At 39.9% G+C, this 24,287-nt stretch overlaps 1 pseudogene; it reads right to left on the minus strand.

Annotated features, from left to right (window-relative positions):
* LOC135217683 (RNA-binding protein Pasilla-like) overlaps positions 1 to 18,696 on the minus strand; it is a 37,461-nt pseudogene extending 18,765 nt beyond the window's left edge.
* Between the last annotated feature and the right edge of the window lie 5,591 nt (positions 18,697 to 24,287).

Consider the following 24,287-nt stretch of genomic DNA (forward strand, 5'->3'; position numbering starts at 1 on the left):
TGAAGGGGGTTGTGTTCTCTTATATATATTGTTAATATATAAGTTAAGAAAAAGAAAATTTCTTTCTTACCCAGAAAGGCAAATTATGAAGGTTCTTACATAGTAACTATAAAGCACTGTCTTGACCACCTTTACCATGCATTATAGGTGAATAAAAGGCACACAAACTTGCAGCGCTAATTTTTTCATCCAAAACTTTATACTAATCCCATTCTGACCCCTAAAAACAATCAATGTTCCGACAAAAGTGAGGTTAAGTCTCAACAGACAATTTTTCCACATTCACAAAAAGCAACAAATTTGAAAACTTTGGGAAGAACTATTTTACTTTAATTTTCAAGTCCTGACCACACCACACTACCTGATCCTTGTTTTGTCAACAAAACAACCTAACCTGGTACATCCATGTTCACAAAAATTACTCTTTATTAAACTAAATGGTTGCATACACTTTAATTTCATCTTATTAACCTTTTGCTTATTCCTTCATTGGCCCTCAACTAATTAAGCATTTTTCCCTCTCTTATATTGACCCTTTATCAACCAATGGATTAATTCACCATTCTATATGTGGTGGTTGCTCCAATTAACCTGTTAAGCATCACTTTTAGGAGACATTGATGTTCCCAGATTGTCGCACTTTCTCACTAGCAGAGCGGTCATTTGGTCTATATTAATATTTTATGCGTTCTTTTTTTTACACTGATATTGCTTTTGTGTAAACATATTAGGATATCAAATAATTAGTAAAAGTTAAAATGAAATAATTTGTGTATTTTTATATCCTAGAGCTTGCAAGCATGATAAAAGGGAAAAATTATTTTTTATGCCATTCCCTAAAACAGAGCTAGTAAAGCAATTAAATGGTTTAAGTACATAAAAGTATATCTGATTGAGACTCTTGCAACTAGGTTGGTCGTCGAGTGCGCAAGCCACTCGTTCAATATGGCACTAATGATTGGTTTAATTCATTTACAATAGTTTCATACCATTTTAGTACACATGATATTGCAGGCAAACTTTCTATATATTCATCATGAAACTGGTTGGCAAATCTGTTCCTTTTTGTTGCAATGTGCTCAAAGACTTCAACAAACTCCACAGTTTCCCTTATCCTGAAAAATAAATTCACACCTTTGGGTAAAGGGATGCCTCTCCTTATCAACTACTGCCCATTCAATACTGCAATGCTCGCATCAAATATGGTTTTCTTCGGAATCAGAAATTTCTTCAGTCTAAGTTAGAGGCTTCTGAGCTGCTACTCTCATAGTAATCATCACTCTTTACACTAAGTAGTGACATTTAATAACTCTTCAAGCAAAATATTTTTTCCTTTTGCTTTGGAATGTTTATTATGGAAACAATTGGACTGAAAAAAGAGCAAATTTTTAACCAATTTGTATTTTTCATAACTAACAAACCTTTGGTCTTAACATTAGGAAAATACTAGCGCCAAACTGGAAACCTGTGGAATTAATAACAAAACTTGTGAGATCCAGGGACTATTGGCATCTATACCAGGTCACAGGGTATTGTAGTTCCCAGAATGCCCTTGGTGTCCCGTGACCCATCAGTTACTTTCCTACCGCCTTTAAGATAGGACGTGATTACTTATCTGTTTTAAAGCCGGTTTAGTTTGCCTGTTTTTATTCATATTTTCCTTTTTTCTCTCTCTGAGTGATCTCAGTGTGGGTGTGATCTGCTAGGTGTGTGTACGTTGTGAGATAGAGAATTTTGCTTCACCATTGGAAATTTATTCGGGTTCTCGCAAGACAAAGGAAATGCCCTGGAGTGAGTGGGTTTTCTTGTTCAAGATTTTTAACATCGGTATCTACAGATCCACATCCAACGTGTAGTAGGTGCAGTGATAACGTATGTACTATTACTAATCCTTGTTCAGTTTGTCATGGTTGGTCGGTGGAACAATGGATGAAATTTTATGGGATGGGCCAAAAGAAAGGAAACGACGCCATCTTTGGATGACCAAGCATCTTTGGCTTCTTTTGTATCAGTGTACTGGAAAACGAGAGTTGGATGTCCTCTGTCAGGCCGTCTTTCCCTTACAAAAAAAGTTGCCATTTACCCAGACTTATCTCATTCTGTTACCAAATGTTCCTAAACTTTGCATGAGAGCAGTGTATTTCTGAGCTTGATCAGTTTGGCACCAACCTTGAAAGAGGGAGAATGTATTATTCTCCTTCAAAGGTGGTGCGATATGAAGGATGTGTGACTGAAATATGTCATTGGTGATGCTTAACACGTTACTTACTAAAAAATTTGTTCCTTCACTTGATATATGCATAGAATTATGCAAAAGATATACAATGAAACATTCATTATCTATTAAAAAAAGACTAAATAATGTCATCCAACATAAGCATAACCAAACTACCTTGTTTTGTGGGCAATCCATGAGCTAAAAACATGGAACACAACTACAATGCCTATTTATATTCTATGTAAATATTTTTATAAAAACATCTCTAAATACTATAACAGAAGAACTGGTTACATAAATAGCTGAGGAAAATTATATACTATATGATTTACTGATAAAATAAAATAAAAAAACACTCACCAGCAGATAGTGGATTGGATAAACCACCGATGGTGCCATTTTGAGCATTTGTCCACCAGAGAATTGGCAAGGGAGAGCCAGTGGGATTGGGATTAGCAACAGGACCAGTAATGTCAGCATAACTAACATTCAAACATGTTCCACTTTGTGGGTCTTCTACAATCTTGGCTAAAATCATTAGGCAGGCACTCTTGCTGTTCTCCACATCATTTGCTGTAAGGGATTAAAAAGATTGAAATGCAAAATACTAACTGAAAATATTAGCAATTCATCCTATAAAATTACATTTTTTATAAACATATATACAGGTAGTCCCCGGGTTACGACGGTCTCGGCTTACAACGTTCCGAGGTTACGACGCTTTTCAATTATATTCATCAGAAAATTATTTCCAGGGTACGGACAACATGTTTTCCAGAGTTACGACGCCTACAAACGCTGATCTGGTAGATGAAATATGACACCAAAAATGCAAAATAATCAATATTTAGTTTTTTTTTTATGAAAAATGCAATAAGGATGCAGTTTACATAGTTTTGAATGCACCTAAAGCATTAAAAGTAAGGTTTTCTTAGGATTTTTGACAATGTTCCGATTTTTCGGCTTGCGACGCGTCTCAAGAACTGAACCCCCTTCGTAACCCTGGGGACTGCCTGTATATATATATTCAGTATTTCCTGGTATCAGAGATGCTATTCTTTTTCCTAAAATAAGTCTCAGAAATCTACAGTAGATCCCAGAGGCTGGTCAGGTTTTCATCGGATCAACCTAACCAGAGAGGAAGATTATCTTTGTCTATTAACTCTGAATGAACTGCTTTTTTTTTTGCTTAAAATAATAAATACAAACAAAAGTTATATATGTAAAAAAATATAAGTATCTCAAAAAAAAACAAAAAAAAAATTAATTCCCATATGGGCAGGATAATAGTAACTTGAATACTGTATACCATCATCATCAGTATTTTGTCTTTCCTCAAACAATTTGAAGGGAACATTCTTAGCTGACAACAATACATTTGTATTGTGGTAAAAGGTTAACTGGTAAACTTGTTAAAGCAAGACTATCACTACAAAACTGGCAATTTTATAATATTGTAAACATTGCTTTTATTTTATGACGGTTTCTTCAGAAATTCACCTTTGCCTTTTTTATACCTGGTAAAATATTTTAAAGTTTTCAAGTTGTTCTTATTTGTTATATCTGTATTTTGTGGATTTTACTTATTCTATTTTGATTTCACTCTAATCGAGATATCTCGTTTGTGCTGTCTTAAAGTATAAATATGCAATAAAATGTCATTCTGTATTTCTAATATTACCTGTTAGTAGTTTAGTTTTCCTTTTTTCCTTTCTCCGAGATTGAAAAAAATTACTTCGTAGCTTACATCCAAAACTATAGAAGTCTTAAAATACTAGTACATCAGCTGTAACCACATTCATTAATACACTGAGAAACAGTTGGCCAAGAAAATTTCTGCAACCAGATGGCTGGGTATTTCATTTTGCCGATATGTTAACAACAAAAAAGCTTATTTAATACTAACATCAATAAACTTGAAAAAGCATAATGCAGTGTTTTCAAAATACATGAAAAAACTACAAAAATCACAACACTATAGCAACTGAAGCTACAGTACATAGTACAATGAGACAACTGAATGTGGTGCACCAACTGAACCAAAGCCATGAACCTGTGTAATGTTTATTTTTTTGCTTTCCAAAAACTTAAAAGTCAAAATTGGGGTGTCTTCAAGGTGAGAGCAAAATAACTCAACCTAAAATTGTGATTATACCTATATTTCCTAAACAAAATTATTACAAATTGAAATGATTACTTGAAATACAATGACCATTAATCACCACCAGAATCTTGGAATTTAATGATTGCAGAAAAATAGGGAAATAAAAAAGCACTTGTTCAAAACCAACTCTTAGTTTTTCACAATAGCACAATCCTTTACAACATTTAAGACATGCTGAATTCCCTTATTTATTTCTTAATATAGATTGTTATGAATGAAGGAGAAAATGTGTGGGAAGGTTACAAGCAGAATATTAATAAGTACAGTAATTTTACTTACCAGAAAGAATATAAAAACTAAAATATTGTTCAAACTTACATATAACTGTTATACAACGTTCTGCTAAAGACTGGTCTTTAGCTTTCTGTGATATCTGTACATAAGCTCCACTATCTTCCTTAATTTGCTTTATGTACGTCCCGCCTTTCCCAATAATCATCCCAGCTGTGCTGTTTGGGACCAAAATCTTCACCTGTGGGGAGCGAGCACTTCTTGAAATCTGAGAAGGTAGATGAATTGGACTTAATGATGAGAATCATATTACCAGTGGGAAGGATAAAGTATTAATGCTAGTACAGTATTCAAATAGCTTAACGGACATTTAACGTGTTACCATAAAAAAAATAAATAAATAAAAAAAAGGAGGGCAGGCATTTTTATATGTGGATAATCCAATACCATGGTGAGTGCTCACATACTGCAATGCTGCAAGGCAATGTAACGTTCAGCTAAATGCCAAGCAATTCACCATTTCCAACTAACCCAATTAATTTCTTCCAAATTATGACATTCACTTTTGAATTCTAGTATCTAAAAATTGTGTATGCTATCAGGTATACTTTTTCAACAATAAAACTTTCCCCTACGAGAATATGATTCCAGAAAGTGTTAATTTCTCCGTTTCTCAGTCAGTAGTTTTGGGATGAGGTTACCAATGCATGGCCATCTCCATCCTGGCTGTAACCCAATTCAACTGATTAACTACCATGTACAAACTTTATTATTTATGTCAACAGAGGAAAACAATGGGGTATTACCAGAATATGGCCATATTTCTTAATCATAGCTGGGATTCAACACAAACATTTGGTTGCTACGGGAGAAATGTTTAAATCATAAGACAATCAAGAGCTGCCATCCACATACATTGCAACTCAACTTGACGGGTGGTTGATAACTCAATTATATAAACCCAGAATAAGGCTAAGATGCCAAGTCTGCTAAAACTAAAGGTTTAGGGAAGGACTAACCTACCTTTAACAGAATAATAGTACTATTAATACTCTTCTGTTCAGGTTAATTAATTTATATACACAGACAAAGGAAAACCCAGTCAACACAACTAACTAACACATACACAATTTATTACTTTACAATAATTTTGTATGGCAAACTGAAGACAGTGCTAATAATAATAATTATGGTGCTAATAATAATAATTATAATTATCAAATAATTCAACAAAAACACTGGGTAAAATACCATAATTCTAATAACACTGGCCAACTCTTAAAATTTAACAAATTAATAGACTAATAACGTTAAAAATTCAGAAACAATTCTTTCTGGAATTTGGTTTTGGTATCAGATTTAACTTGCTAGATGAAAATGGGATAATCACTAAAGACTATTGTAACTGTTGCTCTACATTCTCAACATTCTGGGACTGGATCATGAGTTATTTATTACATACCAGCCAAGGGTCAGCAAAGTGTAACCAATTCAAACAGAACAGAATAGATAGTGCAAGTGTGCACGGAGAAGTATTTTACACAATCCAAGAAGTTGTATTAAGAAGATTCCATTAGTTCTGTGATTGAAAAGCATTTTTTAGTTACCATGTAACTTCCCTGAATCTTTATAGTTACTAAATCACACACAGCCTTATCAATGGCATCTTTTATTTATTGTAGATAAAAAAGTACCTCAGTACTAAAACAAGTTCATTGACAGCTCCGCCACTATACATGATAGTATTTTTTGTTATTCGGTTAATTGTGTGTGCTTACCAGTAGGGATTGTACTATACCAGCTTTAAAGCTGATACTGATACCTTTTACCTACATATTGTTAATTAGGAGAATATAAAATCATTCTTGTTCTCTGGTTCAAAAGTTGAAAGGTCATATAATAGGGTTATATAAACAATTTCAAAGGCACAAACTTCACTGAGAAAGAAACATCAATATAACTATTTGGTAGTTCTCTTTTAATTATAGAGTCTTGCTTATATTATGGCTACCATTAGAAGATTAACAATTTGGTTATGTAGTGCTTACTTTGATTGGGGTGATGAGCATTCTGAAATCACTAATATACTTTTATTCTGAGTTTTAATTTATATATTGGCTAGAAAAACAGTTAACAAACTCATTCATTTAGATTATGAAAGGTTCTGGTTATGGAGGGGTTAATCCTTTACCTCATTACAATACATAATACTGTTTTTATTAAGTAATCCTAAGAAAAATGAGATACGGGCACACAAATAAAAATAAGATTATGAAAGGGCCAGTGTTTGTTTCTCAGTATAGATCAACAAAACATCAATTAAAAAAAAAGCACAAATCCTTGTGCAAGTTCCAAGTCACACTTTACTTGGACTATCTGACTAAGTTAAAATTATAGTTTTATAATCCAGCCCGAGAAGAGCTGTTGTTAGGCTCAGAGGTCTAGATAAACTAATCCTTTATAATAATAATAATAATAATAATAATAATAATTTTATTAAAGATAATATTCAATATAATTATCCTAGAAATGAAAAGTGGTACAGAAAATTAATATTATTCCAGCCTAGAAGGATTTTAAATTCTTATACTAATGACAAAGTATCGGCTGGTATCAGCCAGAAATTCACCAATACCGATACCACAAAAACTAGCCGATACCACTGATACTGATACTTGGGCACATCCCTACTTACCAGTACATGTGACTACCAAGCACTGAACTTAAGAACTTTTCATTCTGGAAACTGGGGTCAAATTTTCTTGTTTTCAGTTGATACCTTTTCCACCTGACTCCTAAGTTTTTCCAAAGAAATCTAGAACACAACTGAAGAGATCCACAAAAGCAGAATGGGTCACAAGAGAACACGGGATGCTTAATATGGCCTAGTCACATGGAAGGCCCTGAAAGGAGCATTTTAAGTGTACGAAATCCAAGGATATGTAAGAAACCCGAGAAAAATTTTTGTCAGAAAAATGTATGAAAACCGATTGAACGAAAAGCAGGCCGTACGAAAACTGAGGTTTCACTGTACTTGCCTGCATAACTACTAATGAAATTTGTTTCAATAACTTTTTGTTCGCTTTGGTCTGTTAAAAAGATCATAAGGTGGAATTTGTCTGATGTAGAACAGGCATTTTTCTCGTCTGATTTCCCTGTATTATGCTGTAAGTTGTATTTATCTGACTGGGTAATGATCACTGGAATATAAAACTACAAACATCCAATACTGTAACTGTATCCATGTGACAAAAGTTGGATAAGTGTCTTGAAAGAACTACATGATAGTCGATTTCCAAATTACTGATGAGGCCAAACGCCAAATTCTGAGACCTATGAGGTCATACACCACTACGGGAAACTGAGACTAATAGGTTTTTATAGGTGTAACAGAAGGAAAAACCTGAAATTGCTCAAGAAACAATTGCTATGAGAGGGTGGGAATAAGAAATAAAAGTACATTGAAAGGAATTAAAAGGTTGCAGTCCTGGGTCAAAGGAAGCTGCATAGAGATAAAGTAATGGATTAATGTGAACTGATGGTACTGTCGCCCTACAGGGATATAGGCTATATGGAGATATACAAAGCTGTGGAAAATTTTGAAGACATTTGCACTGGTCCAACTCCATGAAATGTGACCTATATCTCATCAAAGTCAAAGAACCAAGGTCTGAGGCCTCCGGAGGGATAGGATTATTAAGGGCTATAGTATTGGTGGAGAGAGGCAAATGAGATCCGAGGCTTGTTGGGATGGGTATGTTATAGTTTTGATGTTCATGCTTGCCTGTCAGATTTTCATCGCTGTTTTACTCTTTCAAAATTCTCATTAACATGGGAAGTGGGGCTACTTTGCCAATCACAAAAAGCTATGAAAATCTCATTCAACCTATGCTATCACGCTACAGTAGATTATTATTTAAAGTCTACATATATTCTGCTCCTCAAGCTCTTTCTGATTTAATGCGTCCCATATGCACAAACAGATATGCTTTAAGGGTGCCGCCAGCCATTTAGGGCGAAAAAACACAAAATCATGAAAAAATTCATGGAGTTTCTTATGGCAACGGAGAATGTGTATGAAATATTTCTTCAAAATTCCTCTTACTTTCATAGTTTACAAAGTAATTAGTAAAAAGTAATTCAATAAGCCAAATACATTGATCCATACAAGAAAATGCAGCATTTCTTCTGTTATTGTAAATTTTGATAATTATATCAAACAAATTGTGAGCAATTGCATCTGTAGAGATTCCATGAGTCACAAGACGGGAAGACTGAGCTTTACAGCCTTCAGTGTGAGCAGAAACAGGAAGGAGAGTACAAGCTCGAGTTTCACCTCTGACATTCACTCGCTTTTAACGTCTGTTTTTCTTTGTTTTGGCAAGGTTTTCATCATGCCAAAGAGGAAAAGACATTAGCAAAACATCTCACTAACATACAGAGTAAGAAAATTTGCTCTAATTAGAGTTCAGAAGATCATAATATTGGCGATATTAGTGGAGTTAGTGAAGGAGAGAGAGAGTTGCGTAAAAAGGAGTCTTGCCTGAAGCAATGCCCCAGGCTACGATCTTAGATCTAGCAAAGGGATCTTCATTTATAATTAAATGATGAAAAATAACATAGTTTTGGTTTATTAATAACCAAAAAAAGTCATATAAAATTCTTAATAATCATGATTTACTATCATTGTCTTTGTAAAAATACAAAGAAAATCTTTGAACACCCGTATCTCAAAACTATACTTATTGACCTTCAAATATATAAAGGTATAAGCCATGAAGGATATTGTGGCTTATACCTTTATTTATGGATTTATCACGTTCCAAACTTTCGTGATTCAGTTATTGACCTTCAAATTCCATCTTCTCCCTAAGTTTTAAAGCTATAGCATTGAAATTTGGTGTATAACTTAGATAGACATTAAAGAACAATCAAATCTAGCCCCTTTTTCCAACTTTTGTTTAATTTTTTTTCTTACATTTTTTGTTTGCTAATTTATTGGGTTTATTTTTTTTACTATAATAAAAAAAATTCATATCTAGCAAAATAACAACTTTTAGAAAAAAAACTCATTTGACTGGAGGTCTACATCAGGCCTATATATGGTAGTAATCCCAGATCTTAAGTATCAAGGGGGGATAGAATTTGAAAAATTTTCATTTTCGGGATAAATCGCACTAGTGTCACAAAACTGAGAGGCGAAAATCATATGCGGGTTTGGAGATGTCCCAAGTCACCTCATTCAGTGGTATGAATGTCAAAGCCCTGTCCTTAAAAAATGGCAATAGCCAGCAGGCGCCCTTAACTTTTCATTCATGACTAAATTGTAAAACTGAGAATCAAAAGTGAAAAGTTTGGGAATTGGCATTTTGTAAATTCACAACCACTTAAGTTAAATTACCCACTTCCCTACTGGTAATGATGCATGTGACTTAAACATAACAGGGTTTTTTGTTAAAAATTTTGTCTTCAATCACATCAAGTCACCTGGTAAAATCCACACTCGTTTCCAAAATTAATCATTGAAGCTTTTATTGCCATGTTGTTCAATTTAACTAGCCTTTTCCTATCACAGTCTTTCAATAAAAAACAAACATTAACTTCTACTAAGATAACAAATTGTGTGTTTGTATAGTGTTTTTATGTTGCATGGAACCCAGTGGTTATTCAGCAAAGGGACCAACGGCTTTAAGTGACTACCGAACAACGTCGAGAGTGAACTTTTATCACCGGAAATATATAACTCTGACCCCTCAATGGAGGGCCCGAGAATTGAACTCGCGGCCACCAAGGTGGCAGGCCAAGACCAAACTGACCATGCCACTGAGGTGCTTAGTATAATAAATTGCATTAAAACCTTTGTACATATTACACATCCTACTATACTGTACAGCACAAAAAGAAATGCTCCAACCTCTTATATAAAAATGCCTGTCCCTTTTCAAAGAAAAAAATTTAACACGGTTTTCATAACACTGTAAAACCAAATTACCTGTTTCTCTCTCTCTGCAGTTTGCTTGTTGTCGAAATCTATTGCTGGTTTGGCATTTGGGTCAGGCTTCTCTTTGATTTTTTCCATTATAAATGACAACACAGTTAAAATGGCATCTACATTCCCCGTGATGAGACACACCCTTATTTCCGTTGTACCTGCAACAAAAAGTTTCAATAAAGTAGAGTACAGTAATAACCTGAACTTAATGCAAGGTTAGATTCCAGGCCCCTCCCCTAAGGGGAAGTTTAGTGTAAGTTTGGCATGGTCTCTGATATTGCTAATAAATGCTCACTTCTAGAGTTTGAACCCTATTATGTGACACTAATCATGCTCCCTAAGTACTAAGCTAACTTTTAAATGAAACTGAAGTTACTGTGATTTGATTTAAAAGTTAGATTAATACATTACCCTTAAAAAAGAAATAACTGGTTGGCGTAAAATAGTTACAGTAACTCCTACGTACATAGATATGTATCCATTTTTGTATGTATACTAACATTACCCCTAATTCATGGGATGCCATTTTCTTTTTCCCTAAAAGTAAAAGAAGCTTCTTTGCACCACTAAGTGAACTTCGTAAGTCTGTTATAACAAAGGTACATAATTCAACACAATAAAGAAAACATGTACGTATGTACATATGCAATGTTTGCATGAGGTGAAGGTAAAACTCAATCAACTTAAAATTATGTAGTATTGTGGGGGCTAACTGAGAGAGAGAGAGAGAGAGAGAGAGAGAGAGAGAGAGAGAGAGAGAGAGAGAGAGAGAGAGAGAGAGAGATGAGAGAGAGAGAGACGTACGTCATAAGGTAAAACTTTGGAGGGTATCATCTTTAAAAAGTGCGAACGGGATCACATCTTTTGAAAGTACAAACTGTGCTGTAATTACGGAACATAGTACCTACAGATTGTACCAGCACTTTTCTCCGAGGTTAAGATAGTAATTTTCACAGAACGACAACTCGGTTATGTCTCTGATATGTTTTACTAGTTGTTATGAAGGTCTACATAGTGACCAACACTGAAATTATGTACTGCCTTTGTTTATATTTAGAAAAAATATGAATAGCATACAGCATCTCCATACTGATTTTACTTAAAGCATGAAAACTTATTACTATACTAGTATACTAGTACAGTTATCCTCGCCACTCGCGGATTCAAGTTTCACGGCCTCAATGCATCGCTTGATTTTTTCAAAAATAATCATAATAAAAGCCCTATCGGCAGCCTTATTGCAGAAAGCACATTGTTTCATCGTGATGTGCGAGAGAAAACAGTTTCCCAGGATGCCAGACAAAGAGAGAAGCTCTCTCAGAGGTCTTTGTACATACCCACGGGCACTCAGACAAGGCACGTGATTGGTTCCCGGCGTGAGATTGACGAATGAGAGCAAGTGACTTCTACTATGACACATCAATCCTATCTGGAGCAACAAATTGACTTAACGCTAAATGAAGTTGCAAATACTGCTCACATTATGAAAGTTTATCTTCAATAAAGGTAGAAGATATGGAGCTAATTCTCATGCACTAGCCTATCCATTATGTCACAGAGGACCTTGTGTTCCTTGACAAAGTTTCTAAAATCACAACACAAAAGGTTAACTTTGCCTCTTCCAGGCTTAAAACCTTCACAAATACATTCTAGGTTTTCTAAAATCCAAAAACAAAAGTTAACTTTGCCTTCAAGTTTGACCATTGGCAAGGTGTTATAAGTTACTAAAAATCACAACACAAAAAAGGTTTAACCCTTTGACCACAACATCTGTTTTTTCTTAAAAACCCACAAAAACCAAAGTTAACTTTGCTTCTTCCAGCATTTACCTTTGACAAAAAATTCACAAGGTTTCTAAAAGGACGATAAAAATGTTCTAGGTTTAACCTTGAAATTTAAATGCCCCAACAGGATAGAGAAGTTTCCTCTCCCCCCCCCCCCATCCCCAAAAGGGGTTACATTGGAATTCTTACAGGGAACTGTAAAGCATAGCCTTAACATCACCCTCAGCTCTAAGGGCTGAAAGCTAAAATAGCATTTCCTGTACACCAGCTTAAAGCAATGTATGACAATAAAAAATGATATTGTTATGATACAATTAAGTTGTTGTACATACTTACCTCTCCGGCAGATATACTACGACTTAGGCTATAGTCTCCGACGTCCCCGACAGAAATTCAAATTTCGCGGCACACGCTACAGGTAGGTCAGGTGATCTACCCTCCCGCCGCTGGGTGGCGGGACTAGGAACCATTCCCGTTCCCTTTTCTATCAGATTTTCTTCTGGGCAGGCCATTGATCGTATATATCTGCCGGGTAAGTAATGTACAAAACTTTATTGTATCATAAACAATATCATTTTTGTACATGCAACTTCCCCGGCAGATATATACTTAACTGATTGGCACCCTTGGTGGAGGGTAAGAGACAGCTTAAAAATACAGAAATAAACAGGAAACAACACATGTTGTAGGTCAAATACTTTGGTTCTTACCTGATTGGGCAGAAGACTTCATGGATACTGTCTATGAGTCTGCTTTGCCTCAAGAGCCTCAGCAAGGTAGTGACCTATGAATGAAGAGCCCTTCTGGATCTTGTCAATGGGGGCTTACCTGCTTACGCGACAGAACCTTATTAGGATCTTTGTCAATGGGGACTAGCCCACTTACATGACAAAACCCTTTGCCTCTGGTATTATCAAGGAGCACAACAACCAATCCTGACCACCTGACCATCTGACCCGAGTTAGAACTACGATTGAAAGAAGTTACCACCTAATCTTCTTTCAAACAACCATAAAAACACACCACCAAAATTTAAAAAACTAAACTAAACTAGCAAGGATTAGTCTCAGCTCCCTGTCCCAGCACCGAATCCGCAGATACGTAGGGCCCCAGCGAGAAGCACTTATCGTAAGTTACTCTTATCTCAAGTAGTGAGATGCAAACACAGAGTTGCATCTCCAGTAAGTAGCGGCCAGAATATCTTTCAAAGACATGTTCTTCTGAAACGCCAGAGATGTCGCAATGGCCCTTACTTCATGCGCTTTTACTCTAAGTTGCTGAAACTGTTCGTCATTGCACGTCGCATACGCCTCCGTTTTGACGCTTCTTATAAAGAACGCCAGAGCATTCTTAGAGATGGCCTTTTAGGGTCTCTGACCGAACACCAGAGACTCTCAAGACTGCCCTTAAGTTTCTTCTTCCTTTGCAGGTAAAATTTAAGGGTCCTGCCAGGGCATAGGGACCTTTCTATCTCTCTGCCCACTAAGGGTGAGAGTCCTTTGACCTCGAAACTTCTAGGCCAGGGTTTCAAGGGATTCTCATTTTTTTGCTAGGAATAAAGGTTTAAAGGAGCAGATAGCTGAGTCACCTTTAAACCCCTACTCTAGCGTCCAGAGCTTGTAACTCGCTAACTCTCTTAGCAGTCGCGAGAGCCACAAGAAAAAGTGACTTCCTAGTCAGGTCCCTGAACGATGCCTGATGAGGAGGTTCGAACTTACTTGATATCAAGAACTTGAGAACTACATCCAAGTTCCAGCTAGGAGGTTGAGAGCACTTTCTCTTAGAGGTCTCAAAAGATCTAATGAGGTCATGCAGATCTTTATCTTCCGCAATCTTCAGGTCCCTGTTCCTGAACACAGCGGATAGCATACTACGATAGCCCTTAATCGTAGACACGGCTAGATTACATTCTTCTCTTAAAAAGAGAAGGAAGTCAGCAATAATGGTCAAAGAGGTATTGGATGGGATAGCTTCTTCAACCAATCCACCATCTCCGAAAAACTTCCCACTTCGATTGGTATACTCGCAAGGTTGAAGACCTGCGGGCTCTGGCGATCTCGCTAGCAGCTTAGCGCGAAAAACCTCTCGCTCTGACGAGTCGAGTCTCTCGATAGTCTGAAGGCAGTCAGGCAAGAGAGCGGGGAGGTTTTTGTGAAACCTCTCGAAGTGGGGTTGTATGAGCAGATCTCTCCTGAGTGGAAGAGATCTGGGGAAGTCCACCGTCCATTCCAGTACCTCTGTGAACCATTCTTGAGCGGGCCAAAAAGGAGTGACCAGGGTAAGTTTCGTTCCTGAAGAGGAAACAAACTTTCTCACTACTTCCCCCACAAGCTTGAATGGGGGAAACGCATAACCATCTATCCCTGTCCAGTCTAAGAGGAGAGCGTCTACTGCTATTGCTCTCCGATCCACTATGGAGGAGCAACAGTTGTCCAGCCTCGTTTCGATCCGTGGCAAAAAGGTCTAGGTGTGGTCTGCCCCAAAGTTTCCACAACCTCTGACAAACGTCTTGATGGAGAGTCCATTCGTTGTTGGAAGGACTTGGTTTCTCCTGCTCAACGGTCCGCTCTTACATTCTTCTCTCCCTGAACGAATCTGGTAAGAAGCGTAATCTCTCTCTCCTCCGCCCATAGAAGCAGGGTTCTTGCTGTCTCGTACAGGGAGAAGGAATGTGTCCCTCCTTGCTTTCTTATGTATGCCAGAGCCGTGGTGTTGTCCGAATTGACTTGGACCACCGCGCCTCTGACTTCTGACTCGAACCACTTAAGGGCCAGAAAGCAAAGACTGCATATTAGCTCCTTCACGTTGATGTACCAGTTCACCTGGTCCCCCTTCCAGGTGCCTGACACTTTCTTTGCACCTAGTGTTGCTCCCCATCCCGACTCTGACACATCGAAGAACAACACTAGGTGCGGGTTCGGCTTCAGAAGAGACAAGCCTTTGTTCAATCTGAGTGGTGGTAACCACCAACTCAGCTCCTCTTTTCACCCTTCTAGGATCGGAAGGAGTCCGCCAGGTCTCCTGACTTTTGATCCCACATCTTCTTCGGGTAAAAATTGCAGGGTCTCAAAGTGAAGCCTTCCAAGAGAGAAAAACTGTTCCAGCGAGGAAAGTATCCCCAGCAGACTCAGCCATTCCCCTCGCGGAGCTTCGCTCTTTCTCTAAGAAGGCTGTCACTTTTTCCATACCCCATTCGAGTCTTTCCGAGGATGGAAATGCACGAAAACCCCAAGAATCCATCCGAATCCCCAGATACACAAGGTTCTGGCTGGGGACCATCTGGGATTCTCGAGGTTTACCGTAGTCCAAGTGACAGGGTCATCATTAAGGTTTTGTAGTAAGTCTCCAGACAATCGAATCTCCGACTCGGCCGAATAAGCCAGTCGTCCAGATAGAGAGATATTTTCACCCCTTTCAGATGTACCACCTGGCTGCATTTTTCATGAGCCCCGTGAATACTTGTGGAGCCGTCGACAGGCCGAAGCACAAAGCCCTGAACTGGAAGTTCTTCCCCTGTACCATGAACCTCAGATACTTCCTTGAGGAATGATGAATCAGTACGTGGAAGTACGCGTCCTGAAGGTCCAGGGAAACCATCCAATCGGATGAAGAGCAGCGAGAACCGAAGAAGTTGTCTCCATGGAGAACTTCCTCTTCTCCACAAAGCGATTCAAGGCGCTTACGTCCAGAACAGGTCTCCACCCCCCCTCCCCCCCCCCCCGAGGCTTTCGCACAAGGAACAGGCGATTGTAGAATCCTTGGGAGTGGGGATCCTGAACTGGTTCTATGGCCGCCTTCTCCAGCATTTGGTCCACCATTAGAAGGGTTCGCCGCAGAACCGGGGTCTTTGTAATCTGGCTGAAAGAAATTTCCCTTGGAGTTGAAGTCCAGGGCGGCCTTTCCTTGAAGGGGATGAGTTATCCCCCTTTCTCAAATAGAGAGGGGCCAGTTTGTTCCGCTCGGTGCCCAGGCTTCTGCGAAATTGAGAAGTCTGGCACCTACTGACGTCTTGAGACTAGAATCCTATTTAGCCCTCTTGAAGGGCCTGATAAAGGACCTACCATGCTTTTCCGGTCTTCTTCCTCTGAAAGAGGTTCTGAGAGAAGGGCCCCCCCACGAAAGGTGCTTGAGTGGGAAGACACTCCTTCCTGACGGAGAAAGCCGCTGGTCTCGCCTTCCGTGCAGACTGCACCAACAGATCCTGAGTCGCCTTCTCCGTCAGGGAGTGAGAAATATCCTTCACCAACTTGATAGGGAACAATTGGCTGGAAAGAGGGGCGTAAAGTAAGGATGCCCTCTGGACCGGGGATACGGATTTTGTCAGAAAAGAGCTATAAACCGCTCTCTTCTTCAAGACTCCTGCCCCAAAGAGAGAAGCTAACTCCCCCGATCCGTCCCTGACTGCCTTATCCATGCAGGACAAAATGCTGTTCAGAACCCTAGGTCCTAAAAACTCTGGATAGAGAGTTTTCCTGGCCAATGCCCCAAGGGACCAATCTAAAAAAGTTAAACACTTCCAGTACACGGAAGGGTCCCTTGAGGAAATGGTCCAGCTCCGTCATTCCCCACGTTGTCTTGGCCGTGGGAAGAGAATGCCTCCTTGCGGAATCAACTAAGGTAGAGAAGTCCGCCTCAGCTGAAGATGGGAGTCCCAACCCCATCGGCTCTCCAGTCTCATACCATATTCCTTGCCTTCCGAGAGCTTGGAGGGAGGACAAGAAAAAACTGTCGTCCCTGCCTCTTCTTTCGACTGAACCAATCTCCTACTGATTGCAGAGCTTTCTTCATCGAAATGGTAGGGCGCATTTTTCAAGAAGGAGGAACTCCTTCCGCTGTCTTTGTGCTGGAGAACAGAGACCGAGGAGAGGGAGGAGCAGCTGGGCTGAGAAAATCCTTGAATTCTTGTACCAGCAGGGCTGCCAAAGTGTTTATAGTCAGACAGAGCTGTACTCTTGGGAGCTTCCTCCTCTGAAACTTCTTCAAAGTCCTCTCCTAACCCGACACGAATCCTTTCGTGTGATAAGGCTTTTTTCCTCTGCAAGCCTGTAAGGAGAACCACCTCTAGAGGAAGCCGATTGTCTGACTGGCGAAGGACGTCTGGTAGGAGACGCCTCTATCAGCAGAGGAGCGTCCAGGCGCCAAGTACCTGTCCGGTGAGGTGAGCCTGCAAGAAGAGGCACGGCTGAAGGAAGGAGGGCGCATAGTTGGGCGAAGAGCGCCTGGCTGGCGTCGAGAGGCTTGCTAGGGGAGGAGCGCCTGTGAGGGAAAGGGGCGCTTCTAACAGGAGAAACGCGTTTACGAGGAGAGGCGCGGCTGAGGAAGGAGAGTGCTTAGTTGGCGAAGAGCGCCTGGTTGGTTGGCGCCTCGCGGCTGGATGGCGCTGTGCGCCCTGGCTGGTACAGCACACTTCGTCTGGAGCCGTGCGCCTGGCTGGTACAGCACACTTGTCTGGAGCCGTGCGTCTGGTCGACGTTGAGAGCTTGCTAGGAGAGGCATGCCTGCGAGGGGAGTCGCTTCTAAAGAGGAAAAAGAAAAGCGGCTGCGATGAGAGCCCATACATCAGGAGAAAAACTCCAGTCTGGAAATTTTGTGCTTGCCAGGATGAGAGCGCCTAAACAGGGGGAGGCGCTTGAGCTTCACGGAGAAAACTCCTGTCTCGAGAGGTGCTCCTCTTGCGAGGAGGGAGCTTAGACTTAACAGGAAGAGAGACGTCCTTCCTGCAAGGAGGATCTCTAACCAGAGCGCCCACCACGACGAAATCTGTTCTTGCAGATTGATCAGGATCCTCTTGGTAGAACTCTCCTGGTCCGCTTCCAAAGAAGGCGAAAGAGGCTTAGAAGAGGAAGGAAGCGCTGTACTAGGAGCAGGGCTGACTGGGCTCTCCTGGCTCTCTTCCTGTCCGCAGGAGACTCCTCTGGGACCGCTCCGGGCTGGAGTCCAACATACTGCTGGGAGCCTTTCCAGGACCTCTTCAAGGGACGCGACACCTCAGCCGAACTCCATCCGCGCTTAGGCGAAGCCGAATCAGAAGACAAAAAAGCACTGTTTTAGGATGCCTTTACTGTGGCGATCCCTGGCAGTCTGGGTGTAGCAACAGATCCTGCCGAAGGGACGCCTGACCGGTGGGGATTCTCCACAACCTCCTTACGGTTTTTGACATTCCTCCTCCACTGGGCCTGGAGTTTGGAAGAGGTCTAGACCTGGGAGCGTTGCGGAGCCGATCCAGCAGCCCCCTCCACTGCACTGGGAACACTGCACTCTAGACACAGCACTCTTACCTTGCAAAAGCAAGCATTTGAAGCTCCATCCTGCGTAAAGCTCTTTTTCATATTAGCCATCTCCAAAGACGAATCCACAGGTTCGATGAAGAGAGAAGGAGCTGAAAATGTAGGAAAGGATGCTAGAACTACATTTGGGATAGAACTAAATTTCCCCTCAACTGGCTCGTTAGAACGAGACCTACTAGCGCTTCTGGAAGAAGCCTTCCTAATTCTTTCTCTAATTTCCTCAAATAAGAAGATAGAGAATTCCATCCTTCCTCATTTAGACCCTCACATTCCTTACAAGGATTAGTCAATGAACAATCATTCTCCCGCACATCATGCATACAGTGTGAGGGTCACGAACCCTTCGGTAGCCTCACCTTACATCCTTCATTCACACACACACACTACAGGTAGTGCTGAGTTACGATAATTCGTTTTACGATAATCCGATGTTACGATGGGGTTAGCAATTACTACTTTAAAAAAAAAAAAAAAAAAAAAAAAATAAAAAAAAAAAAAAAAAAAAAAAAAAAAAAAAAGTTGAAAATGCGTATTTTTAAATTTCGCGCACAGCGAGCGCTGGCAGCAGCGTACTACGCTGTACGATATGTTGGCCGCAGAGCGAGAGGCTGGCGTAGGTACGCGGCAATGAGTTCGACCTCACTTGCGCTCGTTTTGAACCAAGAAACATTAGGTCGGTGTTCGTTTGTGATTTGAGAGTTTTTTTAAGTACCGAAAATTAAAACAAAAAACTATGTCTGCCAAACAACCAAATAGGTGTCCTGCTGGTAGTGCAAAAAAGAAGAGGCAATCCATCACTTTGGAGCAGAAACTGAAAATAATAAACCAGCGTGAAGCAAAGGAAAGGCAGTCATGGTTATCGCACGTGACGAACGTTTATCGCAATCGACGGTATCCACCATCCTCAAGGACAGAAACGCGTAATGGATGCTGTAAAGGCATCTGCTTCAGTTCATTCACGGTTATATCAAAGAAGAGGATAGGGCCTTTGGAAGAAATGGAGCAATTACTGGTCACGTGGATGGAGGATCAAATACAAAAGCGTATGCCGCTCACCCTCTTACCATTCAGACAAAGGCGCGCTGCTTTTTGAAGAGCTGAAGAAGAATTATGATGATAAAAAACCACAACAAAAAAGTTTTGCAGCAAGTGCTGGATGGTTTCGTCGTTTCAAGAACCGCCATAATTTTCACAGTGTGAAAATTAGCGGTGAAGCAGCAAGCGCTGATGCCGACGGCCCCGGGGCCGCTAAATTTAAGGATGTTTTAAACGAGATCGTCGTTAATGAGGCTACTTGCCAGAGCAAATCTTTAAGTGACGAAACCGGACTTTATTGGAAACGTATGCCACAACGGTCCTACATCCACAAAGAAGCAACGGTGATGCCCGGGTTTTTAAGGCATACAAGGATCGATTGACTCTTCTGCTTGGGGAAATGTGGCTGGGTATAAACTTAAGCCCTTTATGATTTATCACTCAGAAAATCCAAGGGCTTTTAAAAAACATCGACAAGCAGACACTTCCTGTGCATTACCGTCATAAAATAAAAAAGCTTGGATGACTGCAATATTGTTCGAGGACTGGTTCGTTTCATTGCTTCATTCCGGAAGTGAAAGATTATTGTAGAAAAAATAACATCCCCTTCAAAATTCTTCTGATTCTCGACAATGCTCCTGCCACCCTCAGCACAATCGGAGATAGTATTAACGAGAATGTAAAAGTTGTGTTTCTGCCACCAAAACACAACTTCTCTCATACAACCCATGGATCAGGGTGCTGTGGCTACGTTCAAGGCGTATTATCTTCGGAACACGTTTGCGCAGGCTGTTCAGGCTACGGATAACGAGGAGAAAGATCAGAACTTTAACTGGAGAATTTTAGTGTTCTTAACTCCATTATGAACATTGGAAGGGCGTGGAAGGAGGTAAAAGAAAGAGTGTATGAATGGGTCTGGAAAAATCTGCTGAAAGTGTATGTGAACTCGTTTAAAGGTTTTCGATCAGAATGAAGAAGAAGTGGAAATCAATAAGACGATCTTGATACTTGGGAAAAGTTTAGATTTAGAAATTGACGAGGAAGATATCCAAGAACTTATAGATGTGCAAGATGTAGAGCTAACGGCAGAGGATTTAATTGCACTTGCAGAAGAGAAAAAAAAAGCAGAAGAGGAAGAAGAAATAAATAAAGAGCCGGAGCGAACGTTTACGACTAAAAAAACTGGCAGAGGCGTTGCTTTATTTGATCAAAGGACTGAAACTTTAAGTGAAATGGATGGGGACGAGGAACTGGTTTGCCAAAGTTCAGAGGGCTCCATCAAGACAGTGTTGCATGTTACCGATTAATTTATGAAGAACGAAAAAAACGCACTGTGCAACCTACAATGGATTTTTTCTTCAAGAGAACGACTCCAGTGCATTCCACTTCCCCCAGCCTACCCCCACCCCCTCACTTGAGACTCGATCCTGTACGTCTCGGAACAGTTGTTTCCTCGAGCACCTGAACTTACAGAAGAAAGAAATTTTATCTGAGGAAGAGCGATTGATGATCCTGCTGCTTTATCATCATCCTCCTCTTCCGATCTTTAGTTATAGTAGCCATGAACAGCCTGACACCGATCACGTATGCCGACAACGGACCGAATCTTGGTGAGTCCCTTTACGCTACAGTCTGATCCTTGTTCTATTATTAAGTTTCTTTTTTATACTTAATTATCATAAGTCAATCTGCATTGAAACACCCGAACTGCTGATATTAATAATTACTATACCTTATATGTATAGGTATACTGTGTAGTGTAGGCTAATCTTCCATATATGTGTATATAGCCTAGCCTATATGGTACTGATTAACTTAGTGTAGGCTAGGCTATATCCGAGATACGATTTTCTCAACTTACGATGGGTTTTTTCGGAACCTAACCCCATCGTAAGTAGGAGAATACCTGTATATACATTAGCAGTCTGACATTATAAGAAAATAAAAACCAAAAGTGTAATCCAAAAACAATCCAACAATAGCGTATGCCAAGCCACGATCCAATACTTCACCAAAAGACAGTCCAAGAAGATCAACGGCAAATGAAATACAAAATTCAGGTCAGGAGGAACCAACAACGGCGTTGCTGGAACCAGCGACAGAGAAAATCTGATTAGAAAAACGGGAATGGTTCCTAGTCTGCCACCCCCACGGGCGGGAGGGAAGATCACCTGACCTATCCTGTAGCGTGCCACGAAATTTGAATTTCTGTCAGGGACGTCGGAGACTATAGCTAAGTATATACCTGCCGGGGAAGTTGCATGTACAAAATTACTTATTAACCACTGCTTCATAAAAGGTTTTACAGTAAATTCAGATAAACTTCAGACCCGCACCTAAACTCCAGAGAGAGACTGTTATAGAGATGAAGAGGCTTCAATCTCAACACCTTACAGTGCTGGTCCTCAGCAAGATCTAAAAGTACTTGATGCAATACCGAGGAAAGTATGTATGGAAGATAACTTTGGAAGTAGACAGTGAAAAGTCTTATCTCCTCTAAAACAGAAAACATTGACGTCTATAAGGTTCCAGGTGCTGAAAATTCCTCCAGAATGGTACCCTCAGCAACACAGACCACTGCTTCTGACCCCAGACCATGGCAGTTTTAAATTAAGGATAGATCCTATGATAACTTGAAAATCTTATTATTGGGAGGGGACATTCTAGCATCTCAAAGCAGTTAAGGAGATGCCTACATTAATGGAACTGTATGGAATTGTGTAGTAGAGTTGATTTCTTCTCAACGGAAGAATGAGACATCTACCAAAAGCATTGGAAATTCTGATTTTTTTTGTTTTTTTTTTTTTTTTGCCCTGAAGGCTTCAAGGGCTCTACAGGAGAATAAGCAATTCTTGAACTTGAAATTGCTCAATAGAATTCAAGAGTAGATACGAGGGGCAGGCCTATAAGTCTGAATTAGGCAAAATTTAAGGAAGGAAAAATCCACTGCTCAAGCCTGAAGGCCAACAAAGTAGTAGTAATCATTGGGATGTCCCTGTTCATCTACATGCTAGAAAGCTAAATGAGTGTTCCTTAATCCACACCAAGTGCCAAACTTATGGATGTAAAAGCCCTTGTAGGCAGTTGTTCTTCCTGAATCCCCAATTGCTAAAACACTGTCCTTCCACAGAATGAACGATCAAACCAATATGTTGTTTCATTTCACCCAAAGCAGCAAACTTCCCGCAAAGACTGTTTCTGACCGGGAATAAACCTGCTAAGTATCCTGATGTCTTTCCACTGCCCTGCCATCTGAAAAGTTTTATTCCAGGTGTAGTGTTGACCATTCCATGTTGCATGACTGTGTAATGACACTAGTTAAACTCTGTGTTGCATGACAGAGGGAAAAGACCAAAACTTGGTTAGGTTTAAGAACAAAATGGACGATTCCTGGTTACAGAGTCCCTCCTACAGTCCTGGAGCCAAAGTTGGTTTGAATTACTTACAAATTTAATGAACGTTATTTGTAAGTTGTAATTCTTACGCTGAAACTGTATATATTAATTGAGCATGATTATCTGAAAATATCCCGTGAGGCCATGTTTCCTTTCCTAATGAGGAAAAGCCCTTACCATATAGGAAGTTTCCTTATGTCTAAAATTCTTCATCTTGACCGACAAGCATTAATTAGGTATCATCCCCACATCACTAGATAAAGAATGGGGATAATAAAGAATTATCAATATAATGCATAAAAATTATGCCAGAAGCAGCAACAGGACCTTCGCCTTTGGAATACTGTTGACAGAAGTTGGCTAACTTGAATCACTGATTCAGTAGAAGTGTCTTGCTCCTAAAGTTGACACCATCTACCAATGGGCAACAAGTCCCTGACATAACTTATAGAGAGGGCTGCACACTAACCCAAACAAAGTGGACAGAACAGCAATCTCTTCTAGTAAAACATCTTGAAGGAACTTTGCATGACTGTGGATGTATGGTCAATATCTTCTAGTAAAACATCTTGAAGGAACTTACATGACTGATGTATGGAAAGTTTTTTTGTATGGTGTTTTTATGTTGCATGGAACCAGTGGTTATTCAGCAATGGGACCAACGGCTTTATGTGACTTCCGAACCATGTCGAGAAGTGAACTTCTATCACCAGAAATACACATCTCTCACTCCTCAATGTTCTCTCACTCCTCAATGGAATGGCCGAGCATCGAACCCGCAAACCACCGAGGTGAGAAGCAAACACCAAACCAACCACGCCACTGAGGCGCTATGTGTGGTAAGTGGAATACATTCTGCATGTGTACCACAAGTCTGACCGTTCTTTGGAAAGGCACTAAAAGCATGCTAGAAAACAACAAGTATATGGGCTGATAACTTACTGTTATTCAGCTGATACTTACTGTTATTCAGTCTCCAAATGTCCAAGAATATCTACAATTACTTATGGGTGTCTTCTAAAGAATTACCCTTTGGACCATCATTCCTCTATATACAATCTCCTACTAAAAGACACTTATGAGAGATTTCTGCTGAAGACAAGGGAAGCTATGAGAGGGAGATTAAACAAGTGGAGGACAACCAAAAAGAATCACAAATGCCTTCACTGTGTCCCCCATGT

This window comes from Macrobrachium nipponense, chromosome 7 (genome assembly GCF_015104395.2).
Source record: "Macrobrachium nipponense isolate FS-2020 chromosome 7, ASM1510439v2, whole genome shotgun sequence".
NCBI classification, from domain to species: domain Eukaryota; kingdom Metazoa; phylum Arthropoda; class Malacostraca; order Decapoda; family Palaemonidae; genus Macrobrachium; species Macrobrachium nipponense.